At 36.7% G+C, this 20,679-nt stretch overlaps 1 protein-coding gene across 1 annotated transcript in view; it reads left to right on the forward strand.

The window, feature by feature from the left end:
- Positions 1 to 20,679, forward strand: part of LOC150093819 (histone-lysine N-methyltransferase 2C-like) — a 1,065,326-nt gene that overhangs the window by 477,415 nt on the left and 567,232 nt on the right. The window lies entirely within an intron of this gene.

Consider the following 20,679-nt stretch of genomic DNA (forward strand, 5'->3'; position numbering starts at 1 on the left):
AAAATACTCTTATCAAAATAATAATAATAATAATAATAAGTTTAATAATAATATTGTCATTGTAAATGTCTGTTTTATTTGAATTTAGATGTACATTTAAACAAAAAAAATGATTTATTTTTAATAGAACAAAATTAATAAAGATACCTTACATTTTTACTTAATATAAATAATTTATCATCAATGATAGGAGTGAAATTGCTTATTTCTATATCTGCTATATTGCTCTCTTTTGTGCCTTTTATAAATTCTGTCTTGAACCAATGATCCGTACTTAACAATTTGAAAGCTAAAAAAATTATTGTATTTACTCGACCATAACTCGCACTTTTTTCCCAAAATTAATGCTAAAAAATCGTGCTGCGAGATATATGTGGGGATTTTCGGAAACTAAAGTTTTCAGAAAAAAAAAACAACAACTGAAAATTGGTATGACTTACCAATATGAAGCTACTATTCTCCATCATTTCTTCTGTCCTCAAGAGCAGTTTCCTTGTGTGCAATTAAAGTTATCTACCCAAATAGAGTCATCTTCTTTCCCATTATATCAAGCAGAAATTACCAGTAATTTAAGACTTGAGATACGTAATGAACAATCCTTGGCAAATTACTAATGAGAAGTAAGAGATTCACGTGATTGTAGGCCAGTATACTACAGAAAAAGCCACTATTAAGAAGTGCATATGATTGGTGTGATATTAACAAAAGACTGCGCTACCCAAACAAATCAAGCTGGCAATTGAATTGAAATGCTAAATCTCTTAAACTGATTTTCATAATATCTGAAATGCATTCACTATATATTTCTTAGTTTTAACACGTTCATGATGGGGGGTGGGGGGTAGTTTCAAGCAAAACCATATGTTGCACCTGCTGTATATAGCAGTTTCTGTTTGAGGGAAGATGTGATTCATTAGTTGATGTTTATATTTCCAGTTGTCTCTAATTGCACTATTTGTTGAGAAATATATTACACAGTCTGCAAATGATGTCTGTGAACCTTATCCAGTGACATGATAAAACTTCGCGTTTCTGCAGTATAATGGCTATTGGGGATAGCGTATTGTTACTGCAGGGAGTGAGTTATAGCTCAAATGTGAAATTTGGAGTGATAGAGACTCCAATTTGAGTAGGAGAATTCATGTATAATATAATTTAATATATATATTTATATATAGACTATAAAAGTTTATGAAATTCACATTGTATGATACTTTATGGGTTATTTCCTTAAAAGTATTATCTAATAAGTGGGTTATAAAATGTTTAGTTTTAGTATGTATGACTATAATTTTTTTATTAATAAAATATAATAAGCATATATTTAACTGTCAATGGGAAATGGCACCTTTTTTATTTGGTAAACTAAACGCTATATTTTTGTAAAATATCTTATTGCCATAATATGGCTGAACGAGCGCCCTTATTAAGCAGCGACGTGAGGCACGCTGCCTCTATGCTACATCCTGTCGATGGTACTGGGCAAAGCACAGCGTAAGAATGAATTCACGGTCTGTCTTAAACTAACAATTCCATTAAAAATATAATAAACAATCGAGAATATTTATACAATTTTCGCTGAGTCGATGCTTACTCTCTGTGAAATAAATTCTGTGGTAATATTGATGCCGTTTCACTTCAAATGATATAATTCAAGAATAAGAACATTTATATATTTTTTAAATTATTTTGTAGTGAAATGGCACCCCCATCTTCAAGCACTCTTGTGCGGCACACAATCTGGACAACCGCACGGCTCGGCCCTTTGTAAGCATACCAAACTGCTTATTGTTGATCTGTCTTCTATGCGCAGTGAGGTAGTAAAGAGCATGATAATAAATCTTGCTCTTCATAGAAACCTAAATGCATTAACTATGAGAGAAACTGTCAAGTCTACTTTGAAAAACATGCCAAAAGAGGAAGATGAAAAGCTGATATAAGCGATGAAGATTGAACAGAGCATCTTATATGGATACAATGAGGAAGTTAAAGCCAGCTACCACCACAACTCTTACACTGAAAGTGTTGCAGTTAAGAAAATATCAAAAGGAATACAAATCCATATGTTTATCCACAATCTGATGATTTTATCATACTTGAACTTTCTTTTTTTTTTTTTTTTTGGACGGAATCAATCACTAGACCAGTCTTATTCCTGAAACATCTCCTAAAATAATTGCACTCCCACTTAGTGAGAACCCACTGAGAAAATCAGGAAAGTCATCAAGAATTGTCAAGAAAACCATGACACTAATCATTTTCTTGCAAAACTGTCAGATATCTCTACAGAAAAAAGTGAATACTTATCTTGTGAGCTTCAGTTCTGAATGTTTTTGTGCAGATTCGTGTTCCAGTTGATGCCCAGAACTCTACATTCAATGTGTTGGCTGATGAATGGTAGCTTTTACATATTATCCTTCATAGCACATACAGTCTTGTTTGGTGAGTGTGGTGGGTCAATGACTGCAAGTAGCACTTGCAGTGGATGCTCTGCACTTCCATCTCATTGTGGTATCTGTTGACCTGGGATGGCCCAGTTTGTCAACAGTTTGCTGAATGTAACATGGCATGCTATCATCACAATGCCTCTTTCATAATGCCTTGTTCCCTTCTCACAGCCATTTCACCTGGACACAGTTGCACAGACTTGGTACCATCGTATATTCTTCCGATTTATACCAGCTACAACGTGACTTGATTAGATTTCTCTGTAGGATAAGTGCCAACAATTGAATAGGCAAGTCCTGATTGTTGTATATGTGCTTGATGGTAATGACCTCTTTCTTCTTTAATGGATATTAAGAATAACATTATACCTTCTTTCATATTCCTAATCCCTTGTATTCTGCAATAGTGTTGAAGAGAACATCGTTTCTCTGTGCATTACATTACATTATATCCTCACAGGAAAATGTTCTAAGATGCCCACAAGGATAACCAAGCTGACTGGGATACATTTTATCATCTTGCAAAATTTAATGATAATACAGTAAGCCAGACACCTATTAATGAAACAGATGTATGTAATGGATTATCTTGTTCAGACATCAACAGCTGCAATTCCAGAAAAAAAAAATCTTGATTTCCACTTTTTCCAAAGTTAGTGGATCTCTGGATGCCAAGCAGCCAAAAAAGATTGAACCAGATTATGGTATATATTTTGTAGATATGCTGCTATATCAAATGTCATAACTTTCAAAAATGCTCAGGCCAAAGCCTATCACATTAGATATCAGAGTCAAAAAATAACAAGAGAAAGTGCAGCCAAAAAATCAGCCATTCATTAATGGTGAACTGAAAGGAGAACTTTTAATCTCACATGCCACTTCTGTAGAACATGATGTCATCTATTTTAAAATGCTGAAACATCTTTCACTATCTTTTGTAGTTCTCCTTGTCTTAAGAGGTGTTTTATGGCTTCAGTCAATTTGTTGCCTCAAGGAAAGATCCAACACAAGTGAACAATTACCAACCTTATTGCTCTGACTTTTTTTTTTTTGTGAGATATTCGAGAAATGATTAGTGTCAGATTTATTTTTTTAATTAATTAATTAATTTATTTATTTTTAATATCTATCCCACTCAAAAGAGAGATACAAGAACCTATACCACATCAGTGCTGTGTGTGAGATGCAGATAAGAGTTGAGAAAGAAAAAACTATTGAAATTCTTCTTATGCTCTAAGTTCAAATTATTGGGAAACACGTCATGGGGAAGGCTGTTCCAGAGGACAGAGGTAGATGGAATAAATGAGAAAGAGGAGAAGCAGGTTCAGTGAGATTGCAGTTGCACTGCAAAGGGTTGTTGGACAGCTATTGCTCTTGTTTTAAAAGGCTTAACAGCAGTGACCATGGAAGTATCTATATATCCCTGTAAGAGACACACACATATATATTATTATTATTATTCAGGCCTCCAAGGAGTCAAAAGACTCATCGAGGGAGGTCCTTCCTAAGACATAAAGTCTGTCAAGACTAATCGAGGGGAGGTCCCCCCCTGAGAAACACACAGTCTATCATACCACTCTTTAAACTCACTGACCATTCTCGCTCCCACCACTCCATCAGGCAATGCATTCCACGGCTCAACCACCCTCCACACAAAGACCCCACTCCTTACCCTCTTCCTCACAGTTTCCTTTCGTAACTTCCAGGGATGGCCTCTTGTCACCACTCCTTCCCGCTGTTCAACCAAGCGAAAGAACTCCCCAGTGTCAACCCTGTAACCACCTCTCAACAGTTTAAAAGTCTCAATCATATCACCTCTCCTTCTTCTATCCACCAAACTCTGCAGTCCACATTCTCTCAGCCGATCCTCATAACTATCCTTGTACAGTCCTGAAACCATCTTTGTCATCCGTCTTTGTATCCTTTCCACAGTTAATTTATCCCCTTCAAATCCTGGGGACCAAATCTGAGAACAATAGTCCAAGTGTGGTCTGATCAGAGACTTATACAACGGAATGATAACCCTCTTATCCCTGCAGGTCAGTGTCCTTCTCATAATAGCAGCAATCCTCTGTGTTACCTTCACCACCTTTGCAATATGTCCCCTAAACTTCAGGTTTCTATCAATCATCAACCCCAGATCTCTTGTCTCCCCTACTTCCTCTAGTATAACTCCTCCCATAGAGTATGCAGCATCCCATCGATGTTTCCCAAACCTCAAGACCTTACATTTTGCTGTTAAACTGACACCCTCATTCATTTGCCCATCTATCTAGCTTATTTAAATCCTCTTGCAGGGCTACCACATCTGCACTATTACTAATAATCCTTCCCAGCTTCGCATCATCCGCAAACAACTGAATATCCCCCTGCAATCCACTGGCTATGTCATTGATATAAAGGCTAAACAATATAGGTCCTAGTACTGAGCCCTGTGGGATCCCACTTGTAACCCTCTGCCTCTTGGAAACTGCTCCACCATACACAACTCTCTGATACCTATCAGACAGCCAATCCTGAATCCAGTTGACCAATCTGACATCCAGACCCATGTGCTGCAACTTGAATATCAGCTTATCATGTATTATATATTATATATTTTTATAAGTTAGGAAATTTTGACAAAGCTGAAACATTGCATCTATGAGATAGAAGTTGAAGTAAGCCTGTGAGGGGAAGGTCATCTATGAGCCAAATTGCCCTATTCTGGACAGCATCAAGAATTTTTAAGGAGGTTTTTTGGTGAATCGCCCCAAATATGTGAACAATATTCTAAGGATGGGTGGATTTGGGATTTGTATAGGGTTAGTAGCTGGGTGGGTGTAAAATAGCTTCTTGAGTAGAAAGAACCTAGTTTTTTAGAAGCTGAGGAAGCTGTTGGTGTGCTGTATTTATGCAATAGAGGTTGAAGGTAAATGTCAATCCAAGAAGAGATGGTTCATCCTGTCTGGTGGTATGTGTATTACTGAGGATGGGGGGAAGGTGAGTTGAGATTCTTTTGTAAGAGAAAGGCAAGACTACATTTTCATAGCATTGAAGGTCACTAGGGTTTTCCTTGCCACACAGAAGGATGGTATGGAGATACATTCTTAAGGCACTGGTGGCAGATGATCTTGATGTAAGAATTAATGAAATAATAAATAAATAATGAAATAAAGTAGAATTTTCACCTAAGTATCATAGGCATCGTCAGTACAAGATCAATCACGGAATGGCAATTAAATAATAACAGACAATTCTAAAAAGTGCCACTTGAGTAGCTAATTCTCGTAGACAGGCTTATACGTTGGTTATGCATTTCTAGGGAATTGAACAACGTAGATCCAAATATAAATTAAATTATACTTTAATAAATATTTCCGATATTTTGGCAACGTCACGTTGCCATTTTCAAAAGGAACTTACAAAAAAGGCACGTGCACGCAGGCACTACAACACAGTAACTGAGAATGAAGATACGAAGCTATTGTTCTCCTAGAAGTCCTGATGGTGCCCTCTAGCGGGCTAAGTAGGTGTTCTTGGCCATTGGGCTGAAGGTCTGCTGATATATGCCTCCCAAATTTGGGGCAGTCGCATACAACCAAATTTGTTGAGGTTTGGAGAGTTTCTTAGGGCTGAGGCTGATTCTATAAATAGTCTTTCGAATTTGTATTTGCTACGGTGTATTTTATATGGCCGTTGGGCTGAAGGTCTGCTGATATATGCCTCCCAAATTTGGGACAGTCGCATACAACCAAATTTGTTGAGGTTTGGAGAGTTTCTTAGGGCTGAGGCTGATTCTATAAATAGTCTTTCGAATTTGTATTTGCTACGGTGTATTTTTGTAGGTTTCTTCCACCGTATTCTGTGCCATGTATCCAGAGCATTGGCTGCAAGACCAGATGTGATCCCAATCGATTTGGTGTTGACGCTCTTCAAGATTAGCGTTGACGGAGAAAATAACATGACTGGAGAGGGCGCTTGCTTGGGTTCTTTTGTAGGAGATGTCACGTCTGTGTTCCTCAAGACACAGTGAAATAGATTTATCTGTCTGACCAAAATAAGGTCTACCACAGTCACACACAACTTTATGAACACCTGGAAAATGTAGCAAAAGTTGTGTTTTGGTTTTAGGCAGCCCAGAAAGGAACAAAGCTTTGGTAGAGTGGTATAGTTGGTTTTTATGTTGAATTTCTTCAAAATTCTAGCAAGTTTTGGGGTCAAAGAGCTTATATATGGTAACTGGATGTGGGTGATCGGGTTGGATTCCTCTTCTTGTCGAAGTTGTTGACGTCTCAAACGTTTAGTGATGTTATGAGAAGAATATCCATTATTTAAGAAGGTACGTTTCAGGAAGTTGAGTTCTGTTTGAAGGTCTTCTTCAGTAGAGGTAAGACATCTTGCTTGATGGGTGAGAGTGGAGATGATGCCAAGTTTCTGTGGAGGAAAGTGATGAGAAGAGGCATGTAAGTATCTATCAGTGTGGGTGGTTTTTTGAAAGATCGAAAATTTAAGACAGTCAGGCATTCTATTGATCTTAAGATTAAAGGGGAGAACGCCATTAATCTTAAGTTCAGATGTAAATTTGATGTTCTGGTGTTGGTTATTTAAATGTTCTAGGAAGTTTTGAAGTTCCTCTAAACCATGTTCCCAGATCAGGAAGACATCATCTGTGTATCATAACCACAGTTTAGGTTTTAATAGCACTGGAAATAGCTCTCTCCTCGAAATCTTGTAAGGAGATGTTAGCTAAGACTGGAGATAGAGGACTGCCCATAGCTAACCCACTGGCTTGTTTATAAATTTTTTCCTCGTTGCAGAAATAGCCGGAATTAATGCAGTGTGTAAGAAGAGCGAACATTTTTTTATAAAATGTTGAGATCGGAGAGCTAGTCCTGTGTGTCGAGGAAGTTCTGATGTAGATTTCAGAAGGTTGTTTGTACGGTTATGAAGCTCTCTTGTTGGATCACTTTCTAAGATAGAATAGGTATCAGAATTTAATAAGTCGATGATCTTCGAATGGTAGTCAGATTTGTCTAAGATTACAGTCGTGTTGCCTTTATCAGCAGGTAAGATGATGATTTCTTTGTTATTACGAAGAAGGTAGATTGCTTTTCTTTCAGCTGAAGATAGATTATCTGTAGGACGATGACTGTTGTTTATAATGAAGATAGCATAGATTCTAAGTAGATTTGCTGTTTGTTTCGGTAAATGAGAGGCAGCTTTTTCGACTTTTGTAAGAAAGAGTTCTTTAGGAATTGCGGTTGGAGAAGGAACGAAGTTAAGACCTTTTGATAGCACGCTAAGTTCTGCTGAAGAAAGCATGTATGAGGATTTGTTAATCACAACATTATTTAAGTTTTGCGAATTGCTACGAGGATGATGAGTTTGCTCTCGTTTAAGATGATTGAATTTTCTGATGAGAATTAATTTGTTGGTGAGTTGAGCTCTAGAAACATGGAGAGAGCTTATGTTTTTAATATCATTCCAGGAACTGTAGTCTAAAGATGAACTTAAGTTATTTTCTAAAGAATCTCTTTTTGAGAAGGATGAAGCTAAAATGCATTTAGTGTCTGTGATCCTTTCATTCAACAGATCAAGTTTAGCTTTATGGTAGATATTATACGCCCATTTAGTGCAAATCAATTCTTTGAAATCTTAAAACTTGGGGATGACTGAGTGGAACTTGCATCTTTTTAAAAAGACTAACCTGTTAATGAAAAGTTAATGTTCATAATACAAGTAACCTGTTAAATAACAGGTTACTTGTATTAACAATAACCTGTTAATACAACCAGCTACATTTTCCAGGTGTTTATAAAGTTGTGTGTGACTGTGATAGACTTATTTTGGTCAGACAGATAAATCTATTTCACTACGTCTTGAGGAACACAGACATGACATCTCCTACAAAAAGAACCCAAGCGAGTGGCAACACCAAATCGATTGGGATCACACGACCAATTTATATATATGCAATGATGAGTTTGAAAGACGCATTGTAGAATCTAAAGAAATAGTCCTGGATCCTTCACACATGAACAGCAATCTAAATTACAGTTTGCCTGATTCCCATGGCACAGTAATCCAATACTGGCACTCTAAAATCAGCTATCCCTCAACATCAACTCATGCTAATAATGCCACACTGTCTCTAATTCAAATATGACTGTTGCTATTCTTCTAACTCTTTTGTGTTAAACTGAAAAGCCCATGTTTTTTTACCATATTAGTTTTTGTAAGTTTTTAGTTATTTCTTATTCACCTGAAGAAATCAGAATTCCGATGAAACTAGTTGTGATTCATTAAAGTTTTTTATTATACTCCCTGGGTTCTAGTCAGTATAATTATTAATTCTAAATATATATATATATATATATATATATATATATATCACAAAATGAAGTTAGGAAAGATTAACAGATTTAAAAAGTATATCTCCCATAAAGGGAATAGATGTAGATCAACGGAGCTGTTTAAGTTAGGACAGTGAAGTAACGTTTCATACATTTCTTTATAAAGATTTATCTGGAGAATCTGCAAGTCCAGAGTGTTCAGGCTAATGGTATTTAATATGACTTGTGTTTTTTTAGACAAATAAAGGCAAATCTTCCTGAAATAAGATAACTCACACAACAAAGGAATCTGGCAGATGCCTGGATAACTGAGAGGTGGAAGCTTTTCCTTAGGAGAAGTGAGAAAGGTGGAGATTTTCTGATGGGGCAAAAGTCAACAAAATTATTCAGTGGTTTTAAAACTTTAGCTATGCATTCACTAATGCCATGCACATAAGGGATAGGAATGTGAGTTATTTCTTCTGTATTTGAAGAGGTAGAGGTATAATAAATGTTATAAGTTTTTTTAATGGAAAAATCCTTAAAACCATTAGATAAAAAGGTGGAATTAATATGTCGTAATTCTTTCTGTAAAAAGATCGTCTGAAGACCATAAAGATTGGGCATGACTAAAATTATAATAGTTTCAACCTTTTGACTAGGATGGTGATGAGATTCAATGTGAATATAAATGGCCTGAGCCTTCTTCTTCTGCAAAAACTGAAAAATGTAGGTTACCATCTAGTTGACAAAAAATTAAAAATTTCTAAAATGACTAATTGTTTATTTACTTCTTCTTCTAAGATGAATTGGATCCTGGGATGTTGTGCATTTAATTTAGAAAGAAACTTCTGTAACTCGGAGTATGAGCTATTCCAAACTGCAAAAATATCATCCACATATCTATATCAGTGTGGAGGTCTAGGTGAAATGTTATCAAAAATACATTGTTTCAAGTGTTCCATGAAGAAGTTGACAGTAGTATGAAATTAAGAATGCCAATGGCTGTTCCTTCAATTTGTTGATATAATTTGTTACAAAATGAGAGTATCTGAAGTTTAACAATATCTGAAGGAAATTCTTCTTGAAGTAATTCAGTGGTGTCAGATACAGTAAACAAGGATACTACATTTAAACTAATAGAAATTTTATTTTTAAAATCCAAAATGTTTTTTTATATAAGTAGCAGTTCTTCTAGTTGAAACAGCAAGTAAATTAGATAAGAATTTAGAATTCTTAAAGTGGAACATTCTGTATAGTCTACGAATAGTCTTCTGAACTTTGGGAAGACCGTACAATCTAGGTGGAAGACCAAAGAAGGTTTTCAGCTTTTTCTTTTGATTTTCATCACAAATAGAAACATTATCAATAAGATAATTAAGGTTTATGTAGTTTACTACAGGTAGGATCAGATGTGAAGAGTGTGTAAGTTGAATAGCCCAAAGCAATAGAGACATAAGGGATAAGCTGTTATTGTTCAAGACAGAAAATAATATGAGAGAAAAATATCTCATATTCTTGATGCAAGCCACCTGCATTAAGCTGAGTTTTTTTCTTTGACTGCTTTCATACATCTTTTGTTTAACCAGGGCTTGGAAACGTGGATGGGAATTTTGGATGAAATGCCTTCATGCCATTGAGGATGATTTCTGTGAAACTTGTTTTCAGCTTTCAGAAGATAGTGCTCTGAGATGCCGAGAAGACAGACAACCTCTACAGTGTGTCTGGAAGGAGAACATCATGGGTACTGGAAAAGTTGGGGGGGGGTATATGGAATCCAGGTAGGTAGCCGCACAATTTTTGTTTGATTATTGCTTATAGCAAAAATTTCTACATCACATCCAGGTAGATCATAGTGTTGGAGATGGGGAACCATTTGGAGTTGTGCACATTCAGGTCACCTAGAACAATGACCTTGCTGTTTGGATAGCTGGATTGTAGATTTGTTGAGTTTCATGGAGAGGAAAGTGAAGAGGTCTTTGTGGTTTTCAGTGCTTGGCGACTGGTCAATGCAGCAGATGAATGTTACTAAGTTGGGCAAGGAACCCTCACACCAGAGGAAATCAAAAGCAGGGGATTCTAAATTTGTAAATTTCTGGCAGGCAATGTCAGAACATACAAAGGCATAGGTGTCACCTGGTGAAATTAATCATGACAAATATAATTTGGGCATTGGGGATGAACTGTGACTTGGATTTCTGTTAAGAGAAGGTGGTCTGGTTTGGATGTCTGTAAGTGGTGGTGAACATCATTTATGTTGGAAGTTATTCTGTGGATGTGGAAATGATTTTTTCTGGTAGAGTTCCTGGTAAGTTTGGAATATTGTGTTTGGTTTGTTTTGTTTGGATGAATTGGTTGTTGAGAGAGATTTATTTTGTTTACAGTGTTGCCATCATTGTTTGTTTCATTTTAGGTTTATTATTAGATGAAAGTAAAGAGTGGGGACATGAAGTGGGGGAGGGGAGGTAGACTGGTCACCTACTGAGAGTGACTAGTCTCCATGCCATTCTGTGGCCTCTGTATACCATTATGCTCTAGCAACCAGTCTCCTTACTGTTATACGACAGTTGACCAGGAAGCCTCCTGATTATTTACTGACTAATGTATATAAATAGCTACCTGTCCATTTTACACATTGCCCATTAAAAGTCAACGTTGAAGCAAACGAACCTGCTCTCACCTCAGTTGTTGACATTCATTTCCATTCTAAAAATAAAGCCTTTGCCTTAATATCTTACATTATTATTATTAATATTATTATTTATATAGGTACTCCATAGAGCCTGTGTAGCTCAGTGGATGTGGCGTTTGCCAACCACGGCGCTTGGCCGCACGAAGGAAGACTTGGTTTCGAGTCTAGTCGGCGACTAGAGGAAATTTTTCTAAGCCTTTTTTCGACCGGTTCCCGAGCTAGTCGATCTCTGGCACGGGCAAGCAGGTTTTTCCTCCCGGAAACTCGGGTTTTTCGTCCTGTAAACTCAAGAAAATTGACCGTAGAACCCACATTATTTCAGACATTAAATATATCGTGTTAGGGTTAGGGACCACGGGATGGCGGCACATTTGAGCCGTCTCTCTTCACTGAGTACTGCTTAATTAATGATAGCCTTGGGCCATCTATCTCTGATTGGTACCAGTGGAGATTGAACTGCCCACTCAGTCTCCAAAAGTTAGATAGGGCTAAATGGCCTCGCCTACTCCCCGTATACGGGAATAAAAAGGCGTTAGCTGATTTTGATTTGATAGGTACTCCATGTAGCCAAAAGACCCATTGTCAGAGACCCACTCTATCCCTTGACATAATACCTATCATGCATCTTAAACTTACTCGCTGTTGGGCACTCACAACCACCCCTGGCAGTCCATTACACTAATTCACCACTCTCCAAGCGAAGAACCTAGTCCACACACCCTTATACTAATCACGGTCTTAGACACCTTGTTTTCCCCCTACTCACCATGTATTGAAAAATATCTTTTGTGTGTCAATCTTATAGAATCCTTTTAGAAACTTATAAGTTTCTATCATATTTCCCTCTCCTCCGGCTGTTAGCTAAACTCTACAACCCATGCACTATCCATCTATCCACATAGGGATCTTTCCACAGACCTGTCACCAGCTTGGCCACTCATCTCTGAATCTCTCCACCACCTTTTGGGTGACTAAATCTGTGCATAGTAGTCAACATGTGGCCAAATCATAGCCTTCTAAAGATGGATAATAACTTCCCTGTCTTTATTTGTCAGTATGTTCTTCTTCATCCAAGTAATCCTCTGAACTATTTTGCTAACTCTTGCAACATGTCGTCTGAATTTCAAATTTCTATCCATCATCACCTCCAGATACCAGCCTCATCAATTTCTTGTAAACTAGTACCATGAATATAATACATAGTATATAATCTTTTCATCCCAAAGTGCAATTACCTTACATTTTACAACATTAAATTGACAACCATTGTCCTTTGCCCACACTGACAATGTATTTAAATCTTTCTGTAAGCTATCTACATCACCTCAACTATTGCTCTCTGTAGAGCAATAGTTGATAAAGGTGATGTAGATAGCTCTCTGTAGTTTTGCATCATCGGCAAACAACTGAATATCCACCTTCAAATCTTTTGCTATATCATTAATGTACAAATTAAAGAGTAATTCTTGTAGAAAGGATTAGACATTGGTTAAATATGCTTATTAAATACAGTAAACCCTTGCAGAACGCGATTTTGCACATATGCGTTATCTTAATTGTTTCCATTTAATTTGTCCAATGCTAGAATTTCATTTATATGCGGTATGCTGCAGAGCATCGGCTGGCAACCCTGCTTGGCGCTGCCTGCTAGCCGAGTGACCCAGGCCAAGTTGCGATCGTTTCACTCACGTTAGCAGAGCTATAATCTTGTATTTATCAGTGTTTATCCTCTTCTCTTTTTGCATTTGTATTTCTTTTAATTTCAAAAATTCAATATGACATCTAAGAGGAAGAATGAAGATGATAAAGCAGCAAAAAGATGCTAAGTTTTGACATTATCTCAGAAAATTGAAATTTTAGATAAGTTGAAAAATGGTACATGTGTTTCATTGCTTGCAAGAGAACTAGCTATAAACGAATCAAGCATAAGAACAATATGGGAGAATGAAGAAAAGATTCGGTCTAGTGTTTTAAATAAAGATGGCCAATCGTCAGAGAAAATTGACTTTCAAACAAGCAAAGGTTGGCTTGAAAACTTTAAGCGTTGTTTTAATTTGCACAATGTAAAGCTTCAGGGAGAAGCTGGCTCTACAGATAAAGAAGCAGCAGAAAAATTCAAACCCCAATTTTTGAAATTCATTGAAGAGAGGGTTTACATTCCACAACAAGTTTTCAATGCAGATGAGATGGGCCTATTTTATAAGCGAATGGGACAACGAACCTACGTCACAAATACACAAAAGGTTGCCCAGGTTTTAAAGCTTTTAAGGATAGACTCACTTTGCTTTTTTGTGGAAATGCATCAGGCGACTTCAAGTGCAAGCCTCTGGTCATTTATTGATCTAAAACATCTCATGCATTGCAGGGAAAAAACTTTGAGCAATTGCCCAATGTGTGGAAGTGTAATAGAAAAGCTTGGGTAACAGAAGCCCTCTTTAATAACTTTTTTTTGAAAATTCATTTCGTTAAAGAAGTCAAACAGTATTTAGAAAGCAAAACCTGTGTTTTAAAGCTCTCCTAATTCTCGATAATGCTCCAGGACACGATGCTGAAGCCCTCACAACATTGCATCCAAATGTAGAGGTTTTATTTCTCCCACGTGACACCACTTCCTTAATCCAACCAATGGATCAAGGGATCATAAAAACATTTTCAAAGCCTATTATGTCAGGCATGTTTACACCTCTGCAAATAAAGGCACTAGATGAAGGAAAGCACGACACACTAATGGCATTTTGGAATCAATTCAACATAAGCCACTGCATTGAAATGATTAAACTCGCATGGGAACAAGTGAATTCATCAATATTGAATGCTTGCTGGCATCAGCTCTGGCCAGAAGTTGTCAACAATTTTAAAGGATTTCCATCGATTGAAAACGAAGCCAAAGAAATCGCACAAAGTGCAAAAGCAATTGGCGGCTAGGGATTTTCAGATATGGAAGAAGGAGAAGTCAAAGAATTAATCGAGAATGATGGTCAAGAAATGACGAATGAAGAATTGAATAATCTTGTAACACCAGCCAACAGTGAAAGCAGCGATAGTGAAGAAGAAGATAAAGCACCTTTAACTTACAAGAAGTTAGACGAATTGTTAAAAAGGCACAGGAACTGTCTGATTTTGCAATGGAGATTGACCCAAATGAAGAAAGAAGAGGACAGTTTATTGAAAGGTATTGAAAAACTGCGCTTCTTACCAAGAAACTTTTAAAGAGTTGCGTCAGTCATTGTCCCAAGCAAAAATCACTAGCTTTTTAAATTAAAAAAAATAATCGTATCATGTACCTACTTATTAAGCAGTAATAAAAATCCTTTCAATTAACATTTGTTTCATTTTTCCCTTTTAATTACAACAATATTTAGGTTAGTTTAAATTATACATACATAATTTCTAATTTGAACTATACCTAACACATTTTTTTCCATAGAAAGTTAACTTTGCTGAACGCGATTTTGCCATGCGTGCAGTGTATTAATGTCTTAACCCCCGCCGCCGCCCCACGTTCGGCAAGAGTTTACTGTATCTTAAGGAATTTACAACGTACAAAGGATATAAATTAAATTAAACTTTAATCTGTATTTCCAATATTTCGGTAACGTCACATTGCCATCTTCACAGGAACTTAAAATAAAGACATGTGAATGCAGACACTACACACAGTAAATGAGGAACGAAGCAGGAAGGTGTTGTTTCTCCTAAAAGTCCTGATGGTGCCCCCCCCCCCCCCCCCCCCCCCCAGCGGGCTATAAATTAAAGTTTAATTTAACTTATATCCTTTGTACGTTGTAAATTCCTTAAGTTATTTAATAAGCAATTAAAGAGTAGTTGTCCTAGTACAAAGTCCTGGTGCACTTCAGTAGTCACCCTCATTTGCCTTGATTCCACTCCACTATACACCACACTCTGATGTCTGTCTGTCTATCAGCCACCCACCTATCCATGCCACTAGCCTCATATCCATTCCCATTTGCTCCAACTTATGCAATAGTTTTTCCATGCACTATTCTGCCAAATGCCTTTGCAAAGTTCATTAGTATCATGATGTAGCCATTCCCTTTATTCAGTTCTGCTGTCATCTTATAAAATGTGAGTAAATTACTGAGGCAGGAGGACCTATCTTTTGCAAAGCCATGCTGTTCCTTATATTCCTTTCCACCCATTCCTGAATTTTACTTTTAGCCAACTTTTCTAATACTTTATCCACCACTGCAGAGGTGCTGATTGGTCTGTAATTCACTATTTCTGTCTTGAAACCACCTTCATGTAATGGAACTATCTTACCATCTTTCCACTCCTTTGGAACTTTGCCAGAGCTGAGACTTAGATTAAACAACTTTGTCAGAAGCACTGGCTGTTTACTTGCATATTCTCATACCACACGAGCTGACATACTGTCCAGGCCTATTGCTGTATTCACATTGATATTTTTCAATATACTGAGTACTTTCAGTTCATCTACCTCAATTCTCACATTAGTCTCTGTAACCTCAATAAATACAAAGTTACCACCTGGATGATGATGTACACTTGGAAAGTGATCATTTACTTACTGAACTATTTTTTCTACTTCTGTCACTTTCCTACTGTTAGCACTGAGCAAAGTTATCTTTCCATGATCATTCTTTCTCTTACTTGCTACATAGTGAAAAAAAAAACCTTTAGATTTACTTTAGCCTGTTTAGCTAATTTTCTATCAAAATCTGATTTAGCTTTCCTTACCATACCAGTTCTTGCTTGGGCTTTATACTGTTCATGGGCATGCTGATCATCTTGTTGTTTATATTCCTTCCACAATGCTTTTTTTTTTTTTTTTTCCAGCTCCTGCTTTATATTACTAGTCATCCACTTAATCCCTACCTTCTGACTTTGGGCATGCACTGTAATACTGCCTCACTCAAGCAATCCTTGACTGCTTTCAGTGCACTAATAACAGTCATATCATGTAGTTTCTTATGTCAATGCACTGCTCTAAGTTGCCTCCTAAATTTGTCATAATCTACATGGATTGATATTTTATCCCACTTGAGATGTTCAATATTATGCAAATCACGCGTGCCATTAATCCATTAGGTATACATGTGAGATTATACAAGATCTTAGCATGACACAGACAATATTTCTTACAATGTGAATGATCATATTCTCTAATGAGAGGGGTTTGCATTCCATTATACAACCTCTTGATGTCTCATTTAAGGAAGGCATATACTCCATCATGAATCCTGCAGTTGTTTAATGTGCACAGAGCAGAATACTGTGACCTCTGTTGGTTGTGCTTCCTGGCTACATTCAAATTTCACACACATGCAGCAATTATAATGCAGAGCTGCATGCCCCCAACTTGCACTTAAAACTGCTACCAAAATGTACGATTATATAAACTTATTGAACTTTTTTATATTGAGAAGGCCATCTCCTTCTCCTGTGTACAATCCACATCCAATGCTTTATGATATTCTACAGTTATTCCATGAAATAAATACCCTTAATTTAGATTTAATAAAGATTTTAATAAATTTAGATTTAATAAAGACTCACAGAGAGTCAGGGAAACTAAATTATAAAGAAGGGGAGGAATGGTGTGAATATGAGTGTAAGAGCGACAATGTTATATAACCGTGTTAATGATGCAAATGGGCTTTGTCATGGAAATGTTGACGAGGAGAGAATGATTTCGAGTTTGTGTTCATCTGGTTCGGACCCATCAAATGTGTGCAAAGATGTCTGCATGTGTTAGGCATTAGAGAATAGAGATCTGCAAGTTGTCCAGCTGTGTCAGGAAGACTGCAGACAAGACAATACAAAAGAATGAACAGGTAGATTATTATGTCTGTACACGAATTATTATGTCTGTATCATAAACAAAGGGATAGAGTTTGTTGCCTTAGTCAATATGTTGCAACCTCAGATTGTAGGTATTAGTGAGACCTGTCTATTAGAATCAGACCTATTAGCTGGTATCGAGTGTCAAGATTACAGTATTTTTTAGAAAGGATAGAGAGGAGGGTGTGTGCTGCTAATGATATTGGATGACTTGAATCCAGTTAGAGTTGAGACTGATGATTGTAGTACTACTACTAACAATATTTCATGTGGCGATGAGTTTGAAGCCATCTGGTGTGAGGTGGAATATAACAAGATCAATTACATAGTGGAGTGTTGTTACAGACCTGGTGAATCAGTTGGTAGTGATGAAGAAATGCATCACCAAATAGACAAGAAGAGCACGAAAATAGTAAACATAATGGGAGACTTTAATTATCCAAATATTGATTGGGTAGCAGTAAAATCTCATGAGAATAATGAAAATGCATTTATTGAGCTGTTGTAGGACAACTTCCTCAAGCAGTATATGACAGAAGGAACTTGAGGGCAAAGAATGATTGATTTGATTATAGTGTCAGAGGATCTTTCAGTTAAAGACATAACTATTCTACCTCCGGTTGGTGACAGTGATTATGCGGTACTCACTTGAAAAGTGACTAAGGTTATGAATGTTCCATTCAGAAAAGGTCACATGCTGAACTGCAAAGCAGGAAATTATGACCAACTGAGGAGTATACTGAGTTCAGTGGAATGGGATCGGTTGCTGGATGGAAAGAATATTGACAGTGCACGGGAGGCATTTAAACAATGCCTAAATGATGCGATATCAGAATGTCTCCCAAGAGTTCGAAGAATGAATAGGGTAGGAGTCAAATGAATGTGTAATCACATAATACAAGAGATTCGTAAGAAAAGGATGATGTGGAAGAAATAGTGTGTGCATAAGGATGAAGTCCATTATGAAAGTTATAAGCAGCAGGCTAGAATAGTCAACTGTTGTACGGAAAGCAAAGTCTGAGTATGAAAAGAAACTGGCTCTGCATGCTAAGGATAACCCACAAGAATTTTATCGATATGCTGCAAGTAAAAGAAAGAACGTTTGTTTGAAATGGGATTGCTGACTGACAGATATCAAAAAGTGGTATATGGGGAAATCTGAGTCTGCAAGGTTGAAGGTATAGTGGTGTACCACAAGGATCAGTGCTTGGTCCATTGTTATTCAATCTGTACATTAATGATATTGGTAAGGATTTGACAAGCAACATAGCTGTTTGCTGATGATGCAAAGATAGGCAGGGTAATCAGGAATGCTGTTGATATGCAGTATTTGCAGAATGATTTGAATAAGTTGGAATTGTGGGAATGGAAAAATGGGTGACAGTTCAATGTCAGTAAATGTGAAGTCATTCACTTCGGTATGATTAGATATCCAATGTCATATTATATTGGTGGGATTAGGCTAGAAGAAACTGATGAGGCTAGGGATCTTGGAGTATTAATGGATAGGAAGTTCAGGGGCCATGAGGCAAAGATTGCAAATACACCTCAAAAGATAATTGCAATGCTGAACTGAATGTTCACATGTAAAGATAAGGATGTTATTTTGCCTCTTTAGAAGGCCTTGATAAGACCTCACTTGGACTATTGTGCACAGGTCTGGTCTCCTGGTTTCCAATGTGATTCTGATATATTGGAGAGAGTACAAAGGAGAGTGTTAAAAATGATATCAGGATAATGGAATACGCATTATGAAGACAGATTGAGAATTTGTAGACTTCAGACACTAACAAACATGATAAAGATGGGTGATATGATTGAGACTAACTTCTGAAAGGGTCATACAGGATTGCTATTGGTAGAATTTTTTAATTATGGAGGGTGGGGAAAGGCCAAGAGGGCATCCTTGGAAGCTAAGATTGAATGCTACTGAAAAGGGTGTAAGGACTAAATTTTTCTCTCAGAGGGTGGTGCATGATTGTTGTGAGTGCAAGCAATGTGATTGAATTCAAGAATAAGTATGATAGCTGGTATGTGTACTATGTGGCTTCCCCCAGTGAGCTCTGACTCCCTGGACTACATAGACTGGACAACCACTGTTTAATTTCAGATGATTTGTCATTGTTTCTTGCTACAAAAACTGGCATTGATCTGTAACCCCACCCCCATTTGACCTTGAGAAGTATGCACTTCAAGGTCTTCATTTTATAGATGATGAGGAACTGAAATAAGCTGTCATTGATATGCTCTGACTTCAGTATATAGCCTTTTTGCATACAGCATCTCGCTTTATAACGATAGATCATTTTTAAATATAACATATGTTCTAAGAAAACAATAGGAGATATTCCTTTTGTACCTCCCCCCCCCCATAGTAATGAGGGTTATTATATTAGTTTTATACTTTTCTTGTAACATTTAACATCGGATTTTTTGTGAGGACTTTTTGAATAGTTGGGGTTGCATCAGAGTGCTTCACTCAGATGCAACACCAACTATTCCTGTGGTTTTAAGAAAGATCCCTTATTAGCCAAATCCAGCAATTCCTGTAGCTGAACTGTATCTGTGGCATCGATTTTTTTGTTTGTTTTTTATTTGGTGGCTATCTGTGGCATCTTTTTTTTTTTTGTTTGTTTGTTTTTTATTTGTTGGCTACTCCTTTACTAGAATCTCCACAACAATACACTCTCTTCCTTGACTTGACTGCACTCAATTTATACTTACCCTGTTTTTGTGGTAATTACAAAAAATAAATAGTAATTAAAAAATGCTCTGTATTTTTACATAAAATACAGAGTATAAAATTTTACATAAAATAGTTTAGATTACTATGTAATATGAAATATAGTTGATATTACACAGTAATGTAAACATCATGTAGTGAACTGGCACCCCTTACTATAGTTCACTACATAATGTGAACATCACATCTCATGTTAGTCCAGGAGAGTACAAAAAGTTTATCTGATACCGTGTTATAGTCACATTCCTCTTGTAGGCCATGCCTTGTATAATGTATATAGAATTTAGTTCTAGGAAGAACTTCTCCATAGTAAATCCAAAAAACTTTCTAGAATCTGCTATAGTCACAGCACACACTGGTCTTCATTAAAAATGATTTACAAAAAATTGAAAGACCAGATTTCAGTCCCTCCCTCTTACTTTACAGGATCTTCAGTGCAATCCAAGTTACTGTGTAGATCTCTCAGAAGCTTCACTATGGGCTCTAAAATTTTGTAATTTGTTTGCTCTTCTGTTCTTCCTGCAAGTACATGAGTAGACTTTTGGAAAATAATCATATCAGTTTAGTTATTTTCAGAGATATTTTATTTACGTCAAGTGACAAAATGATAATGAAAGCTTGTATTTCATTATTGATTTAGTTCAGTTAACTGGAATGTTT

Source organism: Typopeltis vanoorti, chromosome 23 (genome assembly GCF_054136105.1).
Source record: "Typopeltis vanoorti isolate ZY-2024b chromosome 23, IOZ_Tvanoo_1.0, whole genome shotgun sequence".
NCBI classification, from domain to species: domain Eukaryota; kingdom Metazoa; phylum Arthropoda; class Arachnida; order Uropygi; family Thelyphonidae; genus Typopeltis; species Typopeltis vanoorti.